Raw genomic sequence first — 21,743 nt, forward strand, 5'->3', positions numbered from 1 at the left:
GGTGTGGCCAGCTCAGAGGACCTTACAAGGGTCACAAAGAAATTGGCAGAGCTAGGATTTGAATCTAGCTGGTCTGGCTCCCAAATTCATGTTCTTGACCATAATACAATGTCACTTTGTGATTAATTGGTTCCAGATCTCTAGTCTAGAGAGAGATGTAAAGGATTATAACTCTTCAATTTATTGGGAAATGGTATCTTTATCTATAACTCTTCAATTTATTGGGAAATGTTATCTTTATCTATCATCTATCTATCTATCTATCTATCTATCTATCTATCTATATCTTTCTATCTAATCTATCTACCTACCGTCTATCTATTTATCACTGACCTACCTATATATGTATTTAATCTACTTATTTTTCTAGCAACAGTAGGGATACACTTAGAGGGAAATATAATAACCACTTCCAAAAGTTCCAATCTTTTATTTTCAGCATGATGAACGTAAACTCCATTTATTTATTTATTCCATCATTCACAAAGAATTTACTATCTGTTCATTCAACCTTAGGCACTAGACTCTTTCCTTGAAATATAGAGATACACGGTAGCCTTCCTGCTCTTGAAGAGGTCACAGCCCTGCCCTCTAGGCCGGTGTCTTCGAAATTGTGGATCATGACTCATAATTAAAAAACAAAAGTGAATATTCAGAGTCCTTTAAATGTAATACGTGTAAGCATTACCAGTTTTTTTTATGTTTTAATAAAAGTGTCTGTGTGTGTGAATGTTCTATGTGTGTTTGGTTATGTTATAAATGATGTTTTTTAACACAGGCATGACCCAAAATATTTGAGAGTGACTGAATTAGAACCTACTCATCCAATTCTTTAGACCTTTCTCAAACCCTTTACTTACTAAATTGTATTATAGAGACTTGAAGAAAAGGACTGTATCTTATATTTCTACTTTATCCCTTCTGGCATACGTTCTAGTAATTTAATTGGTGACTCCTTGACACAACTGATTATCTTTCTGATCAATGTAGACATTTTTTATTTGAATTATTAGTGTCCATTATTGTTTGATATCTATTTCCCCTGTATTTATTTTAAAAGTCATTTGAACAACATGTTTGACTTTGTGGTAAGAAACACAACTTGTTGCTTGATCAAAATTTTGAGTTTTTCACCCATTCCTTTTCATTTTAGAGACAAAGTCCAAGCTTTGCTTATGAGCAGCCCTCACATGGCAATAATTCTTTTTCTTTAACCTTATTAATGTACATTTGTTTTGTCAATGTTGAGGTAAAATGAGTTAGTATTAGTGTTATTAAACCATAAACTAGGCAATAGCTTTACCATCGGACTTTAGGCCTTGTGGTTGCAGCATTTTATGAATTTATACTGCATGCTGTCAACATGTAAAAGAACCAGCTGGAAAATGCTACATTAACTCAAGACCACACGGCTTTGGACATTCAGATAACTCAGCATTAGGGACTCTGGGATGGAAATTTTATGCACGTGTAGAACAATTTCATTAGTGTCTCATGCTTCCTACCATCTCTTTCTCTTTACCTCTCAAACTTGTGCAGACATGTAAAGATGTGGAATTGTTTCTACCATTTTGTTTAAAGTAAAATCATCCTCTGGCATCTAACCTCTATGGAAAATATGGAAAGAAGTAACCACAGCCAACATTTTTTTCTCTGTGGGCTTAAGAAAAGGGAATGGTATAACTTTTATTAAGTTCAGGACTTTTCCACAAAGAATGCCTATGTAGGTAACACTCATACATTCATTCTTAACTTAATTTGTTTCTCTTCAAAATATAATGACGGCCATCTGGAAAAACAGTTCTTTAAAGCAGTTATTCATGTTTCAGAACATGCCTTAATTCATGTCAGTGTAGTGTGAAATATAATAAACTTTTATCCATCTATCTATCTATTGATCGATCAATTGATTGATCGGTCTATCTGTCTCTCTGTACATCCATCCATCCATCCATCTAACAAATTTATTTATTTATTCATTCATTGTTTTAAATACAGGTAAAGGAAGAAGAAAATCTCAAGGAGCTTAAAAGAGAATAATACTACTCTTATATGCTTATTTAAATTTTTCACAATGTTTTCAAAGTAGCCACTTATATAAGCATTTATCCTCAGTAATATTTCATACTTAAAAACTGATATGAAATCTACATGCACACAACATCTTTCAAGAGCAGATTATCAGACCTGAAAATTGTCACATTTTGAAATCATTTATTAATCAATTAAGTTAATATCAAAAGAAGAGGGGAAATTCATCTGCAACATCTTAAGCACTATTTTTAAGTGGTTGGTGAACTAATTTTCATCACCTTCATTTGCTTTTGGGGTATGTATATTTATAATGCAGCATCCACAGCTATTTCTAAATACTGGTTTAAGTTAGAAGAACTTTTCCTATTGGCCTTTGTAGTGCTAAACTTCCAGAAGAATTTTTATCACTTATGTGGACACATTACACATTGGCAGCCGTGTTAGACCCAGCGGTGTTAAAGATCAAAGCCTTTTTGGAACTTATTCTGACAAACAGTGGTATGATAAAACATAATTTAACTTTTGAAATTTTTAACACTGTTTCTACATGTCTACATGTAACCCAGCCCCTGGGCAAAATTACTGTTAGTGGATTTGTATTTCTATCGTGTACAACATGAGGATGGTATTAATTTGGGGATGTTGGACTAATCAATGAACTAGTGTTTTAATCATCAAGGATCTCATTTCTCTTTAAAGTGCCCCTTTAGCAATTGTCTAAATCTCCTCTTGCTTGACCACAAGATTTTTAGTCTTTTGTCAGATTCCCCTCTCCAAGGATTTGTGGGAAGTCCTGAATAATGTTTATAAGTTTCCCAAATCCATTCCAGTTGTCACTTGTCCCAGCTCCTATATCTGTGGGCTATGCTATTCCCATAATAACTCCAACAAACTACCTGTCTTCTTATGTCCTGGTCTTTCAACAGCCAAACTGGTACAAGGGGTCATCTTATTTCCCACCAATAGGAGTGGCTTTGACCTTATCTTTACTACCCTGGAATCCATCCTTGCCTTCTCAATCTTCCCTGAAGCTGAGCTAGAAAAAACAAAACAAACAAACAAACAAACAAAACTATTAACCTCTCACTTCCAAGTATAGGCCTATTTCCTTATAATAATAATTTATACAGACATGGCAGAACTCTTCATGAAGATACTGTTTTGCATTTTTATGCTTAGAAGTTTTGCCCAGTATAGTTAAGGTTCTCAATTTTAGCAAATACAAGTGCTTGTACTTATATAAAAATACTTTTTGCTTACCTGAAATTCAAATTTAACTAGGCAGCCTGTATTTTGTTTTCTGGCAACCCTAACTATAATTCAGGGAATCTTCCTGCTGTTATTGGAAACCTTTAAAAAAAATTTGAATAACACAAAATAAGAAGAAATCTAGCCTAAGGAATCCATACTTTCACCCAAAGGAAAAGAAAAATTGTTGGATCCTTACGAATTACAGTTTCCCATCTTGATTTAGCTATCACTGGTTCCAACATACTGGGGTTAAGTGTCAGACCATCCTGCAGATGGTTATTTTCCCTTTCTAACTGGTTGCTGTAGTGCGTAGTGAAAAACTTACCTTTAAGGAAATACCATGACCATGGGGATGCTTCCTTTGTTTCCCTGTTGTTTCTCCTTTCCAGAAGTCTGAAGGAGTAAAGAAGGATAATCCTTCCTCCATATTCCAGCTTCATCTCCAATAGAATCCTAAGGAGCATAGGAAGCACCCAAAAAAGTTGTGTTTGCAATATCTTCAGCACTGTCTAAATGAGAGGAGAATGGAGGGCGGAAAATCAGGGTTGACCCAATATATTAATGCCTTCAGGTCATATCTAATTACAGTAAATTAAGGGACTTCCCAAATATGAAATTTCTGAGGGTTTTTTTGTTTGTTTGTTTGTTTTTGAGAACTCATGCATTTAATGATACTGGGGTCAGGGGAAATTACACTTTCTGAGGTTTAGCTGTAAAACAATCTGCCATGGTCATATTTGGTATATTTGGATTCATTCTGCATTGAGAAAACAGGTCATCTTTGATCACAAATACCTGCAAACTCAGTTTGCATAATCTATTTACTGACATATTTATATCAGTGTCAAAATTCTTTAGCCATCAAATTAATTTAAATGTGTTTCAGCATCTTTTCACCCCAAGATTTAAAATATTCACCATATTGTGTTACTGAATGTTTTCACATGTTTTCCCTGTGCTTAGCTTACCTAGTTTAGACTTTGCTAATGCAACCTTTTGATTGACTAATGACTGAAGCATTAACGCTACTATCTGTTGCCTCCAAAATTTGTAACAGAACCTGAACCTTTTGACCCCATCCTAGCAAAGTAGTAATTAATGTCAGATACATTTTGATAACACTATTAAAATTGTTTTAAGCTGGGGCAGCTAATTAGAGAGAGCAGATCCTTGTATTACTTTACGAAGCAGAGTCCCCAAGTGACTATTATCTTTCTGATTAAACACAATGAAATATCTAATACTTTAGGAAAATAATCAAGTAAACCACACTTTGGTATAAAATGTGTTTATACAGGGAATGTACTTAAAAGAGCAATTCCTTCTCTGTCATTCAGAGAATGAAATGACACTTTGACCCATCAAATTCTTTACATGATGATGGCACAGTTTGTGTTTTGAGCAGTTATGAAACTTGGCTAAGGTCATTGTGGGGTCCTGCAATCTTGTACAAGATTAATTTTTCCAATATATTTTGTGGCCGTAGAAAGGATCAGAGGAAGCATGTAGGTCATGCTCGGGTCTGATGAAATTTTTCTTTGACACCTGCTGCCCACCCCACACTTTTTTATGAGGATGCATTTATTTTTAAGGTTGATGTGCCTGAAATATTTTTTTCTGTTACATTATTTACTTATGAATAAATAAAAACCAGAAGCCTCTACAGCATTTCCAGATTCAGTAAATACTAAACTAAGGCTGAGAAATTAAGATAGATTTTGCACTCAGACATTTTTTCAACACTTCACGTTAATTAAAGCCTAAGATGCATTTGGCAGTGCTATTAAACTAATTTTAAATCCAAGACTTTAGACTGTCAACACTTGGTCAAAATAATCTCCAGCCTTTAATACATTTCATGATTAGTTCATACGGTATTATTGGATTTCTTCTCCTTAAAGTGCATGCGGTATGCTGGATGGTTTTCTTTTTTCTTCTAAACGCAAACAATAAATGGATAGAAACCAAGTTAATTTCAGCTTGAAACTTTCAAACTAGTATTTTGAATAAACTCTGAAAATATCATCAAAACATGAAATTAATAGTTGTGTAGACTGAGTTTTAAATTTTAAATATTACTATGAAAGAGTCTTGTGATTTTTTTAACTTTTATTTTACGTTCAGGGGTACGGGTGCAGGTTTGTTACATAGGTAAGCTTGTGTCGTGGGGGCTTTTTGTGCAGATTATTTCATCACCCAGGTATTATGCCTAGTATCCATTAGTCATTTTTCCTGATCCTCTCCCTCCTCCCACACTCTACCCTCTGAAGGGTCCCAGTGTGTGTTGTTTTCCTCTATGTGTCCATGTGCTCTCATCATTTAGCTCCTACTAATGAGAGAACATGTGGTGTTTGGTTTTCTGTTCCTGAGTTAGTCTGCTAAGGATAATGGCTTCCAGGTCCATCCATGTCTCTGCAAAGGACATGATCTCTTTCTTTATTATAATTGCATAGTACTCCATGATGTATATGTACCACACTTTCTGTATCCAGTCTATCATTAATGGGCATTTAGATTGATTCCATGTCTTTGCTATTGTGAATAGTGCCGCAGTGACCATATGTGTGCATGTGTCTTTATAATAGAATAATTTATATTCCTTTGGGTATATACCCAGTAATGGGATTGCTGGGTTGAATGGTATTTCTGTGTTTAGGTCCTTTAGATTTTTGAGGAATCACCACACTGTCTTCCATGATGGCTGAGCTAATTTACGCTCCCACCAACAGTGCATAAGCACTCCTTTTTCTTTACAGCCTCGCCAGTGATGAGGGAGGGTACAATTAGAAAGGTCCATTGTGTGAGGTTTCTCTGAAGAGGTAACCTTTGAACCATGACCAATGATGAGAACGAGAGTTCTGTTGAGATCAGGAGAAAAGGAAACAGCAATTGTGAAGGACTTGAGGCTGGGCCATGTCTGGAACATTGAATAAACAGCACAGACAAGTGTGTCTGGAGTTAGGGAGGAGTATGGTAGGAGAGGGGCTTGGATATCTAAGTCTTTGTTGGTCTTGATAAAGATTTTTGAACTTAACTCTTAGTGAGAAGAAAGTCCTTAGAGAATTTTGAGTGAAGGAGTGGAGACAGATTTTGAAAGCATTCTTTTTGCAGCTCTGTGGAAAAGAATTTCTACTGAGAGGCTACAGCAGTAGTTTTTGAGGCGAGTCACTTGATCTATGGTGGTAACAGTGGAAGGAGTGAGAAATTGTTGGATTCTGCCTGTACTAAAAAGTATCTACCTAAAGACAGAGGTAACTGTAGTGCTTAATTAAAACTGGCCAAGGTGGTAGACTTCTTAAGAGATGGCACTGAGTTGGAATGCTACAATGCTACAATTTTATTAAGTTATTTCCCAAAGGGCAAAAGTAAGCTTAGAAGCTCTCATTAGCAAAATGCATTCTTTTTATATAAAAAAAGTGAGCTATCTATTGGTGTTACGAGTATATACAGGAAAGGACACCAGCCTTGAGTGTCACGTGGAACTGTATTTATTGGTGTTGTGTCTTTTACTATGCAGATGCAATAAATTAATCATTTTATTGCCTCACCCTCCCTCTCAATTTAAAGGTTGGAGGGGGAAGAAGAGGGAGAGAGAGAGAGAGACAGAGAGAGATCATCTGGCCATGGAACCTGGCTGTGGGAAGTAGGAGTCACTGTCTGCTCACAGAACAATAAGCTCTCACCTTTCCCCATGCCTTGGTGTTCACATGTGGAGCTGACCTTCACAAACTTTCTCCAATTCCTTTGTCTGCTTGCCTCTTGAGCAATATTCCCCCTTTATAATTTTCTAGGAAAAGGATAGGAACCACAAAAGTTATGCAGCTTGATTTTTAAGAGAAATCAAAGGCTGAAAGAACAACTGATTCCACACAAGGATATGCTGGGGTGGAGAAGAAATGTCTTTTCAGTATAATTCAGAACTATGGCATTATGTCAGGCAGCTCTTACCAAGGTGAGTTGAAAAGAAATGGGCAATTCATGATGTGGGGAAAGCCCCTTGTGGATGAGTGAATTTGCTGGGGAGAAAGTGTAAGAGCGATCCTCAAGTTGGACTGTTATAAACAAACAACAGAGGATAAAGATTTTAATAAGAGTTTTTATAAGTCAAATTTGAAATACCAACTCTACCCACTCATGTAAGTGTATGAGAGAGTTAGGAGGACTATTTTAATGTCCTAGCCAGACCATATTTTTTAGATGAGATAAAGTTGATATTATTTGTAGTATTTTTGTTCTTCAAAGTATTGTGAACACTGAATTAGCAAATACTGCATCATTACTCCCAGAGGAAATAGCACAGCTAGATTGCGGCAAGCCTCTGGTCACAGTCTTTTCATTAACAAATTAGTACAGAGTCATGTTTTAAGTGTGTTTCTATTTAGTCCTTTTATTTAATATATATTGTTGATTCATTAACATTGAACTCACAGCCCTATAACTCAAGCCTGAACAAAGCTCATTTAACACACGTTATTTCTTTGTAAGACACATCACAACTTTCTTGCACTTAGGAACACTAGAAAGCAATATTTGAGGCCATTTTGAACAGGAAATCACCAATGAAAAGCACAGAAATACAGAAATCATGACACCAGATAGGCCACAAGAAGAACAGTTGTTTACAGCATGAGAGCTGAGACAAAAAGGCAGTGCACCCATTACCTTATTTGACCTTATTCAGGAAGGTGCACTTGGGTAATGGTGACTTACATTTTTTTCCACTTACATATGCCTCTTAATGATCACAAATCACTGGGGATATGGAGTTGAGGGTTACAAATAAATTTTAGTGCATAGTCGAATTTGCAAATACAGAATTAGTGAATAACTAGCATAAACTATTCTTCTCTGGGTATGGATTATAGTGAGTTCAAAAATTATGAGAAACACACATATTACTTAACTACTTCCCCTCTGTAATTTGCATTTGAACAGAAAATCCAGGGTCTATGTAACTTCCCTGCAGTTATTATACATCTCTTCTTTAAATAGTAAGCAGTGAGTTTAGGCAGTTTGGAGTGTGAATCATGTCTGCCCTTTAGTCTCTGTGTAGCTGTTACCACCAATTATACATCTCTAAAACAGGCATAGTAGCACCTACTTAATGAAGTTGCTGTGTGAATTGAATGAAGTGTGATATACTAATATCTAACACAGTTTGGAACACCTAGTGCATTTTCATAAATGACATTCCTTTTAACTGAGCCCATTTTTACCCCCAATTCTATTGCAGCTCCATGACTTCTCTTGCTCCCTGTTTTCCCTTCACTTTAGTTTCTGAATGAAATAAAAGACTATTTTTTGGTAATCACTACCCTAAATTTGTTGTATGATAATCTAATTCTTATTGTATGTGTGATTTTTCGTGCATCTATCTATCTATCTATCTATCATCTATCTATCCATCTATGTATCTATCCATCTGTCTACCTATTTTGTTTCTATCTACCTAATAAAGTATTTTGGAATATAGCAGAAAATAAGCCATAAATTTAAAAATAAGCAAATAAATATACTACTGATAACATTACAATTACTTCTTCAGGCTTTAGAAGAATTGGCTTTCACTATAAGATGACTGAAGACTAGCATTTGTCTTCTAAATTTGTATATTACAAGTTAGAGGTGAACTTGTGGATAGGCAGTATGCATTCAGGAGGGCATAAATTATGGTAACTAACAACACAACAATAATTATAAACCAGAACTCTAAAACAGATGTTTGCCTCTTTTTCTGACTGTTCTAACATGGCTCAAACAAAATATTTTTCTGCATATAAAAACTTAATGATATGAGGGGATTAACACTGAATTGATGATTTTAGTAATGTAATAATAATAATAATAATTGAATAATTCATTTATTTTGAGCATTGGTCATTTGTTGAACATTCTACTGAGTCTGTGCATCAGACTACTTATTTCTCATAACATTTTTGTGAAAGTAGAAACAATTTATCTGTCTTTGATAAGTAAGTAAATTTAGAAGTTATAGAAGTAATCCAAGGTTACACAGCTCATAAATGATGCGGCCATGATTAGAACCCAGGTCTGTCTCTAAACTTTTATTCATTTTCAGTGACTGTTTAGATAAGTAATAAATGCTGTGAAACATTTTAATCAGATTCCTAGGCTTCTATATAACCCGCAAAAGATCAGAGTACCAAACCTTCTAAAATGGAGCTTCAAAGCACAGATTAAAAATATTTAGTGGACAAGCAGATCTACTTCACACATAGGGTTCTTTCATCTGGGAAAGGCAAGGTAAAAAGTGGCAGCCCAAACCATCCAGAAGATAAGTACAATTACTAGAATAGTCATTGACATGGTGGTTTGTTAGAAAGAAGCGACATAAAATATGAAAAATAGAACTAGATTAGATAGAAAAGTATAAAAATTATTAAAACCAGAAGACACATTTTATATAAATAGAGTAAAACACTTATTCTTTCTTCCAGGTTTTCCACCCTGACCTAAAAAATGTGGTTTCTGTTGGAAAATGTTTTTATCTCTGTTATTTTGGTTTCAGGGATAGAGATACCACATTAAAACTCATCTCGATACTGAACTGTTTCTTTTTCAACCAACATCAGCTTTCAATGAATAAAAAATAACAGAGATCCTGTGTGAGAACACAAAAAACAAGGAGATAAAGCCCTATTTTTTTTTCTCTCTATAAAGAGGCACATACAATGATTGGAGCAGACATCAGGAAATTAGACCAAATGGTAGTGTTAAATCCATTAGCCAACCTACATTCTCCAGTGAAAAATGACATAACTTTTAACAGTTTGGGTGAAAAAATTAAATATGTGGCTAGGATCTTTAATTCCTTTGTGGGTTACTCCCCTAGTAAGTATTTGCTAAAGTTTCACCATATGTACTTCCTTGGCTCACACTTCAGATCACGTGCAAAATTTATTTAACAGACATATTCTCAAAACAGGTTAAGCCAAGAGAGGTCTTTTTCCATTTCCTTGGTAGGTTTTCATACTTTTTTATTTATTCAGGGGTTAGGAGTATCCATGAATGTGTGTGTGTGAGTGTGTGTGTGTGTGTGTAAATGAATTTTGTTGCAAATTTTAGATTTATTTTAAAAACTTAATTATTTAGTTTTTTTTTCTTTGGATTGAAATGCTTTCTTAAGGTTAAAACAAATACAATATACCAAAATCAAAGAAAAGCATGTAACAGAGAGAAACATGCATGTTTTGTTTTATTCCACTTCACTTTATTGCATTTTTGCTGACATTGCTTTTAAAAAAAAATTGAAGATTTGTGGCAATCCTGCATCACGCCAGTCTATTGGTGCTATTTTTCCAACAGCATATGCTCACATCAAGTCTCTGCATCACATTTTGGTGACAATATGGTGACAAGTCTCACAATATTTCCAAGTTGTTCTTATTAAATCTGTTTAGGTGATCTGTCATCAGTGACTTTTGATATTCCTATTGTAATTGTTTTGGGCCACCACAAACTATTCCTAGATAAGACAATACAACGAATCTATAAATGTTGTGTGTTTTCTGACTTCTCCACTGTGTGGCCCTTCCTTTGTCTCTCTTCCTCTCCATGGGACTTCCTATTTCCTGAGACATAATAATCTTAGGCTAATTAATAACCCTACAATGGCTTCTATATATTCAAGTGAAGGGAAGAATCTCACGTATCTTGCTTTAAATCAAAAGCTAAAAAATGATTAAGCTTAATGAAGAAGGCATGTGGAAAGCCAAGAAATGCCAAAGAGTAGGTCTCTTGTGCCAAACAATGAGCCAAATTGAGAAAGCAAAGGAAAAGTTCTTGAAGGAAATTAAAAGTGCTACTCCAGTGAGCACATGAGTGATTTAAAAAAAAAATGAAACAATCTTATTAATGAAATGGAGAAAGTTTCAGTGATCTACATAGAAGATCAAAGCAGCCACAACATCTTCTTAAACCAAAGTCTAATCCAGAACAAAGCCCTAACTCTCTTCAATTCTGTGAAGGCTGAGAGAAGTGAGGAAGCTGCAGAAAAAAAAAGTCTGAGACTAGCAAAGGTTGATTTATAAGGTTTTAGGAAAGAAGTCGTCTCTGTAACATAAAAGTGCAAGGTTAACCAGCACGTGCTAATGTAGAAGCTGCAGCAAATTACCCAGAGGATCTATCTATGATCATTGGTGACAGTGGCTACATTCAACAAAAGATTTTCACTGTAGATGAAACAGCTTTCTATTGGAAGATTATGCCATCTAGGATTTTCATAACTAGAGAAGAGAAGCTAATGCTTGGTTTCAAAGGGCAGGCTGACTCCCTTATGAGGGGCTAATGCAGTTGGTGACTTTAAATGGAAGCCAATGCTCATTTAGCATTCTGAAAAAATTCTAGGGCTCATAAGAATTATTTTAAGTCTACTCTGCCTGTGTTCTATAAATGGAATAACAAATCCTGGATGACAGCACGTCTGTTTACAGAATGGTTTACTAAATATTTTAAGCCCAATGTTGACACCAACAGTTCAGAAATAATATTTCTTTCAATGTATTATGATTTTTTGAAGATATTATAAAATATTGAGCACACATGGACACAAACATGGGAACAATAGATACCTGCAAGCTACAAGATGGGGTAGGAAGGGAAGTGGGCTTGAGTTGCAATTGACACTTAAGAATTGTGATGAAGATGTACAAGGAGATTAATGTTGTTTTCATTCCTACTAACACAACATTCATTCTGCACCCCATGGACCAAGGAGGAATTTCAACTTTCAAATCTTATTATTTAAGAAATACATTCTTAAGGCTACAGACGCCATAGATAGTGATTCCTCTGCTGGATCTGAGCAAAGTTAATTGGCAATTTTCTGGAAAGGAGTCACTATTCTACATGCCATTGAAAACATTTATAATTCATGGGAGTAAAGTCAAAATATCAACATTAAACATTAGCAGGACTTTGGGAGAAGTTGATTCCAACTGTCATGGGTGACTTGGAGGAGTTCAAGACTTTAGTGCAGGAAGTCACCGCAGATATGGTGGAAATAATAAAACAAACAAACAAAGAAACTAGAATTAGAAGCAGAGTCTTAAGATCTGGCTGAATTGCTGCAATCTCAACATAAAAGTTGAATGGGTAAAGAGTTGCTTCATATGGATGAGCAAAGAAATTGGTGTCTTAATATGGAATCTACTTCCTGGTGAAAGTGCTGTAAACATTGCTGAAGTGTCAACAAATGATTTAGAATGTTATATAAACTTTGATAAAGAAGGAACTTTATCAGCAGGAAGGCTTGAAGGTATTGACTACCATTTTGAAAGAAGTTCTACTGTGGCTGAAATGCTATCAAACAGCATAACAGCTACAAAGAAATCTTTTGTGAAAGGAAGAGTTCATTGATGCAGGAAATGTCATTGTTGTCTTATTTGAGAAAATTGTCACAGCCACCCAAATCTTCAGCAACCACTACCATCCTGATCAGCCAGCAGCCATGAACATTAAGGCAAGATACCAGCAAAAAGATCCTGACTTGCTGAAGGGTCAGACGACAGTTGACATTTTTAACAATAAAATAGTTTTAACTTAACGTATGGACATTGTTATTTTAGACATAATGATATTGCACATTTAATAGAGTACAGTCTAGTATAAACATAGCTTTTATATGCAGTGGCAAATCAAAAAATTACGTGACTTGCTTTATTGATATATTTGCTTTGTTGGAGTGGTCTGGAAATAAATCCCCAATCTCTCCCAGGTATACCTGTATTTCTTGTTGTTATCCCAATGAAACCGGACTTTAAATTTGATCTCTAAATGAGGAATTTTTTTTTTTTTTTTTTTTTGACGGAGTCTTGCTCTGTAGTCCAGGCTGGAGTGCAGTGGCGCAATCTTGGCTCACTGCAAGCTCCACCTCCCGGGTTCACGCCATTCTCCTGCCTCAGCCTCCTGAGTAGCTGGGACTACAGGCTCCCACCACCATGCCCAGCTAATTTTTTGTATTTTTAGTAGAGACGGGGTTTCACCGTGTTAGCCAGGATGGTCTCGATCTCCTGACCTCGTGATCCACCCTCCTTGGCCTCCCAAAGTGCTGGGATTACAGGCGATAAGGAATGTTTTGCAAATCAATACCATTCACAAAAAAGTCATGCAAGGCCAAAAATTAAATGTCATTTATTTTTCAGGAGGTAAAACATTTCAACAAATAGTCTTAGAAATGACAATATACTGATAGTCTAATCATCAGATTTGTTTTATAGGACTGTGACATTTATTTTCCAAAGTTTCTCAAGTATATGGGTCTGTGGTGATCAATACAGTACAATCCTTTTTCACTGTATGTCTTTAAGAGAAATATATATATATATATATATCTGGTTTACAGTATTAATGTGACAGATTAAAAGAAAAAGAAATGCTAAGAAGCCGCATAAAAGGAAAGCAGGCCTCAATAGTATGCAACCACAAAAAAGAATGAAATCATGTCCTTTGCAGCAACATGGATGAAGTTGGAGGCCATAATTCGAAGTGAATTAATGCAGGAAGAGAAAACAAATACCACATGTTATCACTTATAAGTGGGAGTGAAACACTGAGCACACATGGACATAAACAGGGGAACAACAGATACTGTGGACTACAAGAAGGGGGAGGGAGGGAAGTGGGCCTGAGTTGCAAGACCACCTATTGGTTACTATGCTTATTTCCTGGGTGTAATATACTCATGCAACAAACCTGCACATGTACCCCCTGTAGCTAAAATGAAAGTTGAAATTTAGAAAAAATTAAAGTGGAGAAACCTCATGGGTTAACAAATACATTGGATCCTGTTTCTGAAGAGAACCCTCTAGGACAGGCAGACCTCAGGGAGGACTGAATAGGTAGATCCTCCTACAATGCAATTTACAGGACAGCCGATGCCCTTAGCTGTCCAGATCCTTTCTTGCATGTCCTGCCGTGGTGTCTGGCCACCGATCATGAAAGGGAGATTCTCCAGTGGAATAAATTTCATGGGCTGCTTTGCTGGCCTTTGGAGAGCAAGCACCTTCCAGAATATGACCCATGTGGTGTGGGGTTCTCCAAAGGGTGTGCTGAGGTAAAGACTGAGGCTGCAGGGAAAACACAAAAGATATTTTTGGCTGCTTGGCAATGCACCCAGAGGAAGACCTTGGGTCGAATGTGTAGTCGTACTGGTGTGGGTTATTTGTGCGATTTCTAACTGACACATACAGATCAGGGATGCTTTTTCACAACCATAGGTAGAAAGCTCACAGTTCACATTGAAGGTAAATCATGGCTGGAGCAGTTCTGGGAGACTACTCTGTGCAAAGTCTTAATAATTTAATTCCAATGCTAGGTCAATAAATATGGCATGCCCATCAGCATATAAAAGAGGGACAGTAAGCCAGCAAATAGGGTAAGCAAAATCCACGTCAATAGTGTACATGTTCAAAACCATTATTCTGGATTATTGGAATGGGAAACCAAATTTTACGTGATAGAAACCCTGTTCACAACATTTTAAACAAAGAAGTGAATTTGTTCACTGATAGAATTAGGAAATCCAAGGAGGTACAGCTGATTTTAGGCCTGTCTCAATCTAAATGTTCAAACAAGTTCATGAGGCTTGATCTGTTTATCTCTTTCTTTCTTTTTCTTTGATCTGATTTCTTTTGTGGTTTCAAAAATGGTCATCTACACCTCAGGTTTGTAGCATCCTTATATCTATGATTCCTGAGTGCAAAGGGAAATTTTCTCTGTCGCTGTGACCATATCATTCTCCACCAAGGGACTCCTATTGACCCTTCTTGTTTGGTTCTAATCTAGCTGTCAGCTTTTGTCCCCACAGTTACACTGTGCAAGTACAAAAAAAGGTCTCAGCTTATTTTGATGCTCAGAAAAATATATTCTAAGGAGACATTGCTGAAAGTGATTTTTTGGCAAATGTTCAGGTCTTCAATCACAGTGACAAAAATAGCTACATACTGATAACTGTCATTTTATCAGAATTTCACCTGATCTGACAAGTTATTACTGACAGACATATGCTCTGGGAAATTGCATATCTGCTACTGTGGATAAGTACCTTCTCTGTTAATCTCCTTGGGTACCCACTATTAAAACAAAAATTTTTGCTTAAAATTAAGAGTTTTTTAAAACAAAAACAACAGTAGTTATAAAAATGGTTCTGAACTTTACAAATGTTGGAAGGATTTGAGCACATTTACTGTTCTTTCTGACTCTCAAACTGCAGAAAAATAAGAAAGAGTGAGAGAGAAAAAGAGACGTTGGAAACTGAGTCCAGAAAAAAAGGAGAAAGAATGGTCAACTAAAGATTTTGTCAGTACAAGAGCATATCAAGAGAATACAGATAAATCAATGATGAAGCAGGTAAATCAGTACAGTGACTATAGGAAAAATATTTACTACCAGACTTTTAAAAACAGTTTCTCAGATAAATTTTATCATTTAATCATGGATAAAGATTTTTAAAATAACAGTACTGAAGGCAGGGCAGAAAAATTTGAAATTTGGAATAGGGCGTCTTTAGAAAAAGAAGTATAACATAAATCTGAAATGTAAACCCCTTATTAGACAATGAGGGCAAAAAGTAGGATTTAACTCACACAAAAGTTTACAAACTCACAAAACATACATACTTCAGGAAAAAATCCATCATATAATGGGGACATCTTTTCTCTGATGTGTTTGCTGAAAAATAAGGAGGCAGAGAAGAAGTTTGCCATACATATAATACAATGCAACCCCTGTGAACTGTGATATTTTACCACTCATCTGCAGCTCCACAGAACACCATTGAATATATATCAGTGATGCTTCAGAAGGGCTTGTGTGTCAGTGGAATTATGTTTTATTTATAGTAATTGACTCTATTTGGCCTGTGGTCCAGTTTTTAAGAGACCATAGTAGAAGGATCTTGATATGTGTGGTCACTGAATCCCATAATGCACCTAATTATGCTACATTTTGCAATGGTGAGTTAGTTTTAATCTGCAGCTATGGCCTTTTCTTGATGTATAAAGATATTTAACAGTATGTCTAGGCTTTGAAACAACCGAACACAAATGCCAGGTAATTTCTTTACAGTTGTACAAGGATAGAATACATGGTGATTTCTTAAAATTTACTGTATCTTTACAGAGGTGCTGGAAGGAAATTAACCATGTAAGCAGCTATCAATCAATCAACATCTACAAAGGACTTACTGTGCTCACAGTACTGTAGCAACTACTTTTCACAAAACAAGGGAAACGTAAAGTATGATGCTTACAGTATGTTAAATTTATAATACTGTCTTGCAAATGCAATAGAAATACACCAAAGGCACAGTCCACTATGTGCCGTGGGAGAAAAGAAAATTTAAACTGCGCTTTGAAGGGTTGGTTAAATTCAGAGAAACAGTACACATAGGTTTCACGAAAAAAAGAAGGAGAATTATACAAAGATAAAGTGGTGAAAGTGGGCATGTAGGTGTGGGGGCATGGATGCGTGGGGAAGAGGCACAGGATGACCAAGAAAAGATGGAAGTGGTTAACAAGGTAAAAAAAGTTTGGATAGGTAAGAAAGAATTAGATGTAAGGAGGCTTTCAAATTTACTAAAGGAATCTGAACTTTTCATTTGATAAGATAATTGAAATAAAAAGGATTTTTGCCTTTGAGTAAGAGAATAACATATGGACAATCAAAATGGACAATGGCATTTGTCCACAGATGCAGCAAAGTAAAATACACTAGCAAGAAAAGAGAGGGTCAAAATATTGAAGGAAGTTTAAAGATTCATGAGAGGTGCCTCTGTGAACTATTGGAGATTTGGGTCAGATGTCAAATTTAAATTAAATTTAAATTAAGCATGAAATCAAAATCTCTACTCTTAAGCAGTTTAATTTCATACCAACACCCTCAAAAAGTATTTTTAAGTAAATACTCTCTATGAAGCAAATTTCTATTTTAAAAAATCCCATTTAATGCTAAAATAAGAGCCATGATTGAAAAGAAAAAAATACCTTCACATGGATGTGTTTGCAATATTTGAGGAAAAGAAGATGTCCCCATGTTTTCCAACCCATAAGCATGAAGCTCTCTGCATTGATTCTACTAATACTGAGAGTTTAGTCAGATGCTACATCAGGCCAAGAGCTTAGATTTAGATCGTGCATTTGCATCTTAGTTCTTAAATAATGAACTAGACATTTGTTTCTAGGTGCAAACAACAGGTTTTTGGGATCCTCTTTATTTTCATTTATGGGGCCACAAACTACTGCACTTCCTGGGGGCTTTCACTTTACCTCTCTAGGAAACTAAATCTAGGAAAGATTAAGTGCATCTATTCAACCTTGTTTATTTCCAGTAAGTTTATTTATTTATTTATTGTGCATAGAATGCACTGCCTTCTAAGATGGGAGACAACTTGGTATTTCAATGTTTTAACTTCCCTGCTGGTTAAATTTTAGCTGTGTGACACATGGGAGCAAAGGAACAACCAGGATTCGTAAAGGATGTAAAAAATATAATGTTTGTGGGAGTAAAGATGACAATCAACTTAGCGGGGACTCCAGGGACAAACTACATTTCTATCTTTCTTTTTATTCCTCTAATTCCAAGCACATTGCAAAAATAAAGACCCAAATAAGCCAAACTAAACCAACCAAACAACAACAAAGTGTTTCAGGAGTTTAAGACTTTATTCGGTTTTGGCCCCTTGAGATGTTGTAGATAATTTAGTGTTATCTGATTCCATATGTATAGCCAAATGGAAACAGAAGGGAAAAAAAACCAAACTCCTTTTGGTTGTTTTTGGGAGATGTTTATATTAATCATCCCAACTGATTATTATCTTGAGTTTTCTTGATAGGCTATGGGAATATCATCAGATAATGCAGAAATGAGTATTTATTACATAAAAGAAATAATCTCAAAGACTCTATATTGATTTGCAGAAGTGCTATAACATATTTTTAATGTTGATGTTCCTTTGGGGTATTTGAGTCTTAAACACCACTACAAATAACTAACGTTGTCCAAATTAAATTCATATGTAGAATGTTTTAGCGAAGATTTCCAGTTCTAGCAATTGTTGGCATAGTGATTTGTGCCACTCCAACATGACAGTACTATAAACAACTAGTTTAGCAAAAAGAAAAACAAAACAAAAACAAGCAAAGAGCTGAAACATGGACTCAATCTTACTTTCCTCCACAATTCCTACACACAAGTCACTGATATTCACTAGTGAGGGTAATGTACTAGATAACCCTTGAATTGGGCCTGAACTTTAACTCCTTGGGCTTTTGCTGTCAGCATTTGTCCTACCAAGAAAATCTTGTGCTCCTCCTCAGCCTCTCAAATTCTATCTATCTTTAATTCTCAATTAAAATGCAACCATTCCTGGACAGATTTTTTTTGTGTGTGCTTTCATTAGAATGTGATATTCGTTGGGCTTCTCCTGGAATTATTTTGGCACATGTGTTATGTTTGCTATTAAATTGTTAACAGTGAAAGCCGGGGGCAAATATTGTGTCTTATCTCTTTAAAAAAAATATCTCTTCATGATGCCAAAGAACAGTCCCTTGAAAATACAGGTATTAAATAACTATCTGCAAATTGAGAGTCAACTTAACCATAAATTGTTAACAAGAACAAGAGCAATCCTGAACTGTTACTTAACCTGTCACATATCTGTGTTCTTTTCTGTTTGTACTTTAGTTACAAGCTAGAAATGAAACATATTTTAAACATAACATTTGTTCTTAACTTTGAAAAGACCAGCTCTAGGGTTCCCATTGTTTCTCATTCACAGTGTGCTATTAACAGAATAGACTTAGGGGTCAAACCATCCTGTTCCTGTGCGCCAACTTCACCAGCTGTTAACCATCAATATAAGCAGTTTAACATCAGTTCTTCTCATATGTAAAATGGTAGTTGAAAGAGTCCCTGTTTCCAAGGATGTTCTGAAAGTGAAATGCACAAATGCTTGCTTTACACAGTGCCAGTAAACACTAACTTATCCATAAGAATTAGTTGCTTCCAAGGCTTTTGGGAGATAGTGGGGATGTTCAAATTCCTGCTGTCTTACCCTGTTTTTCGATCTTGTTCATTTCTAAATTTCAGATGCATATTGCCTTGCAATCTCAACAAGCAGCAAATTTCCAAACTACCAACTCTTTTCTAATTTTTGAGCTTAAGAAGACACCTTATTAAATTTCTTTTATTGGAATAATAGGAAATACACACATTCTTTCTTATTTATCTCTATAGACTTCTCTATCCCTGATCTAAAGACATGAGGAAGTGAGGACTGTGTTTGAAGGAATAGCCGATTAAGAAAACAAGGAGATGGGGGTGGATGGTATCTTGGAAACTTACATTGATTCAGGACTAGTTGACCTTAGTTTAAATCTAATATTTTTCTTCTCAAATGATTACATATTTTCCTACTTAATAATGACCAATGCAGACAGGCTGAGAGAACTTTGAAGTTCAATTGATAAATTATCTCCAGACCTTGTAAAACTATCATTATCCAGCTGCCTTACTGTATAGTCAAATTCAATTTGGGACAATAAGAACATTGTAGCCATGTGTCTACCTCAGCGCCAAGTGTGTGATTGTGTGTGTGTGCACACGTGTGCATGTGCAAGTGTACACGAGGCTGTGTATTAGAGTAAAACATGGCCAGTTGAAAAAATTGAAACTAAATGATGAATGCTCAACAGGAGGTTTCTCTGATCCAGGAACCTATTTGACTTGAAGCTGTTAATTTTCCCCGGTATGTTCCAACACACTGCCAGGGACGTATAGGATTTCTCCCTAGTGAATGCTGTTATGCTGTTCCTCACTCTACTGCAAGGGGTAGAGGCAACGACCGCAAGATCTTTGAGAATAATTATTTCTTCATATCAGAAAAGAGACTGCATTTTGCTGCATACAGATGGATTTTTCTTTCATCCCAGTGGCCTTCTCTGAAAGTCCTGAGAGTTACAGCAAGTGGTCTGGCCAGCCCTGTAACTAGCACACATAGCCATGATACTGTGTTTTTGTTATTATGGCCTTTTTAGAGTGTTCTCCCTTTTCAAATGGATTTCATACACAATGAAATAACTGTCTGTCATTCATGGTAAAATCCACAGTTTGTGTTTCACCTTTCAGTTAAAACCATCTCTTTTCCTCCCCTTTCCCAAGTTCACTCTTCTAGAAATTGAAATTTACTTCTTTGCTAAACTGCAAGGCGTGCCAAGCCGCAAATAGCTCGGGGATCATAATTCAGAAGCTGCTGGTTCAGTCTCTTGTACGCAAGTCTGTAGAAGTTATACCACGGGCCCTCCAAGGTTCTCGGAGCAGCCAGGAAACCCAACAGGAAGATGCTGAACTTGCCTAAAAGAACTTTCCAGAAGGCACTGGGGTAACTACTCCATATTTTAAACCATATGGTAACGTAGACTTGTCTCTTTTCTGTTAGGCCAAACCTCCTTTTGCAAATAGATAAGTGATTCCTGGGGAAAAAGCACTTGTTTTCCACCTTTTCTTACTGTTTAAGGGGACTGGACTGGGATTTAAAAGATTTAAATTCTAGTCCCTGCTGAAAAGTTAACAAACTGTGACCTTGGGAAAGTTGCACATTCCCTTAGCCTGTTTCCTCATCTGTAATTTGAGGGGTTTGGAAGGAATGGTCTTCATGGTCCTGTCCAGCTTTACAGTCCTGTGACTTTACTCTGTGACTTTTTTCCTACAGTGCTTCCTTTGAGGCAAAAAAAAAAAAAAAAGTTAGGAGATGATTTTGTTTGTTTTTGCTTTGTTTGTGAGTGTGTGTGTTCCTCATTTTTGAAAAAAAATTTCTCCATCTATAAAAATAAATAGGAATCCGCCTGTGGTCTGTAAAAAGGCTTCATATTGAGTGCTATGTATAGCAGCCAGTTTTCCACTTCAATCCCCTAAAAATATCTGCTAACACAAAATAAGTGTAAATTATTACAAAGCCTCTCTCTGGCTCCTTGTGTTTTGTGTGAGCTGCCCTCTGCTACAGTTTTCAGTGGCTGGAAGAGTTGGAGTTTAAATATAGCCTGAGAAGCAAGATCTGGTATTGTAATGACATTTTGTCACCTCTTAATATCTCACTGTATGGTGCCTGGATATGGAGTGCGAGGAGGCTGTGATGAATAAACATATATCCAATTCCATGTTGATTGTCTCGCCTTTTAATAACTTCTCTCTGTGAGATAAAATTAGCTCGTATATGCATTTTAAATACATAAAGGTGGATATGCCTACAAGTCAGTCTATAATGGGTAAAAGATTGAATGACCAGAAATTAATAAAACACAAGCACATTGGTGCAGAGAAGAGCAGAAAGAAAAGTAAAAGGAAAGGAAAAACGGTGATTCAAGAGTTTAACCCTTTTCCCGTTTAGAAAAAATAAGCGCAGCTCGCAGTCCACGCTTATTTAATTTTACATAAGCATGCTC

The 21,743-nt window shown here is 35.9% G+C and overlaps 1 long non-coding RNA gene across 2 annotated transcripts in view; it reads left to right on the forward strand.

Moving 5' to 3' along the window:
• LOC129526633 (uncharacterized) overlaps nucleotides 1–21,743 on the forward strand; it is a 53,502-nt gene that overhangs the window by 17,599 nt on the left and 14,160 nt on the right. The window contains exon 3 of one of the 2 annotated variants that reach the window (XR_008671324.1): nucleotides 20,464–20,683. This is a non-coding gene — a long non-coding RNA (uncharacterized lncRNA). Of the gene's footprint in view, nucleotides 1–20,463; nucleotides 21,025–21,743 lie in introns of those variants that run through there. The other variant, XR_008671323.2, reaches the window with a different exon arrangement.

Source organism: Gorilla gorilla, chromosome 15 (assembly GCF_029281585.2).
Source record: "Gorilla gorilla gorilla isolate KB3781 chromosome 15, NHGRI_mGorGor1-v2.1_pri, whole genome shotgun sequence".
Taxonomy (NCBI): domain Eukaryota; kingdom Metazoa; phylum Chordata; class Mammalia; order Primates; family Hominidae; genus Gorilla; species Gorilla gorilla.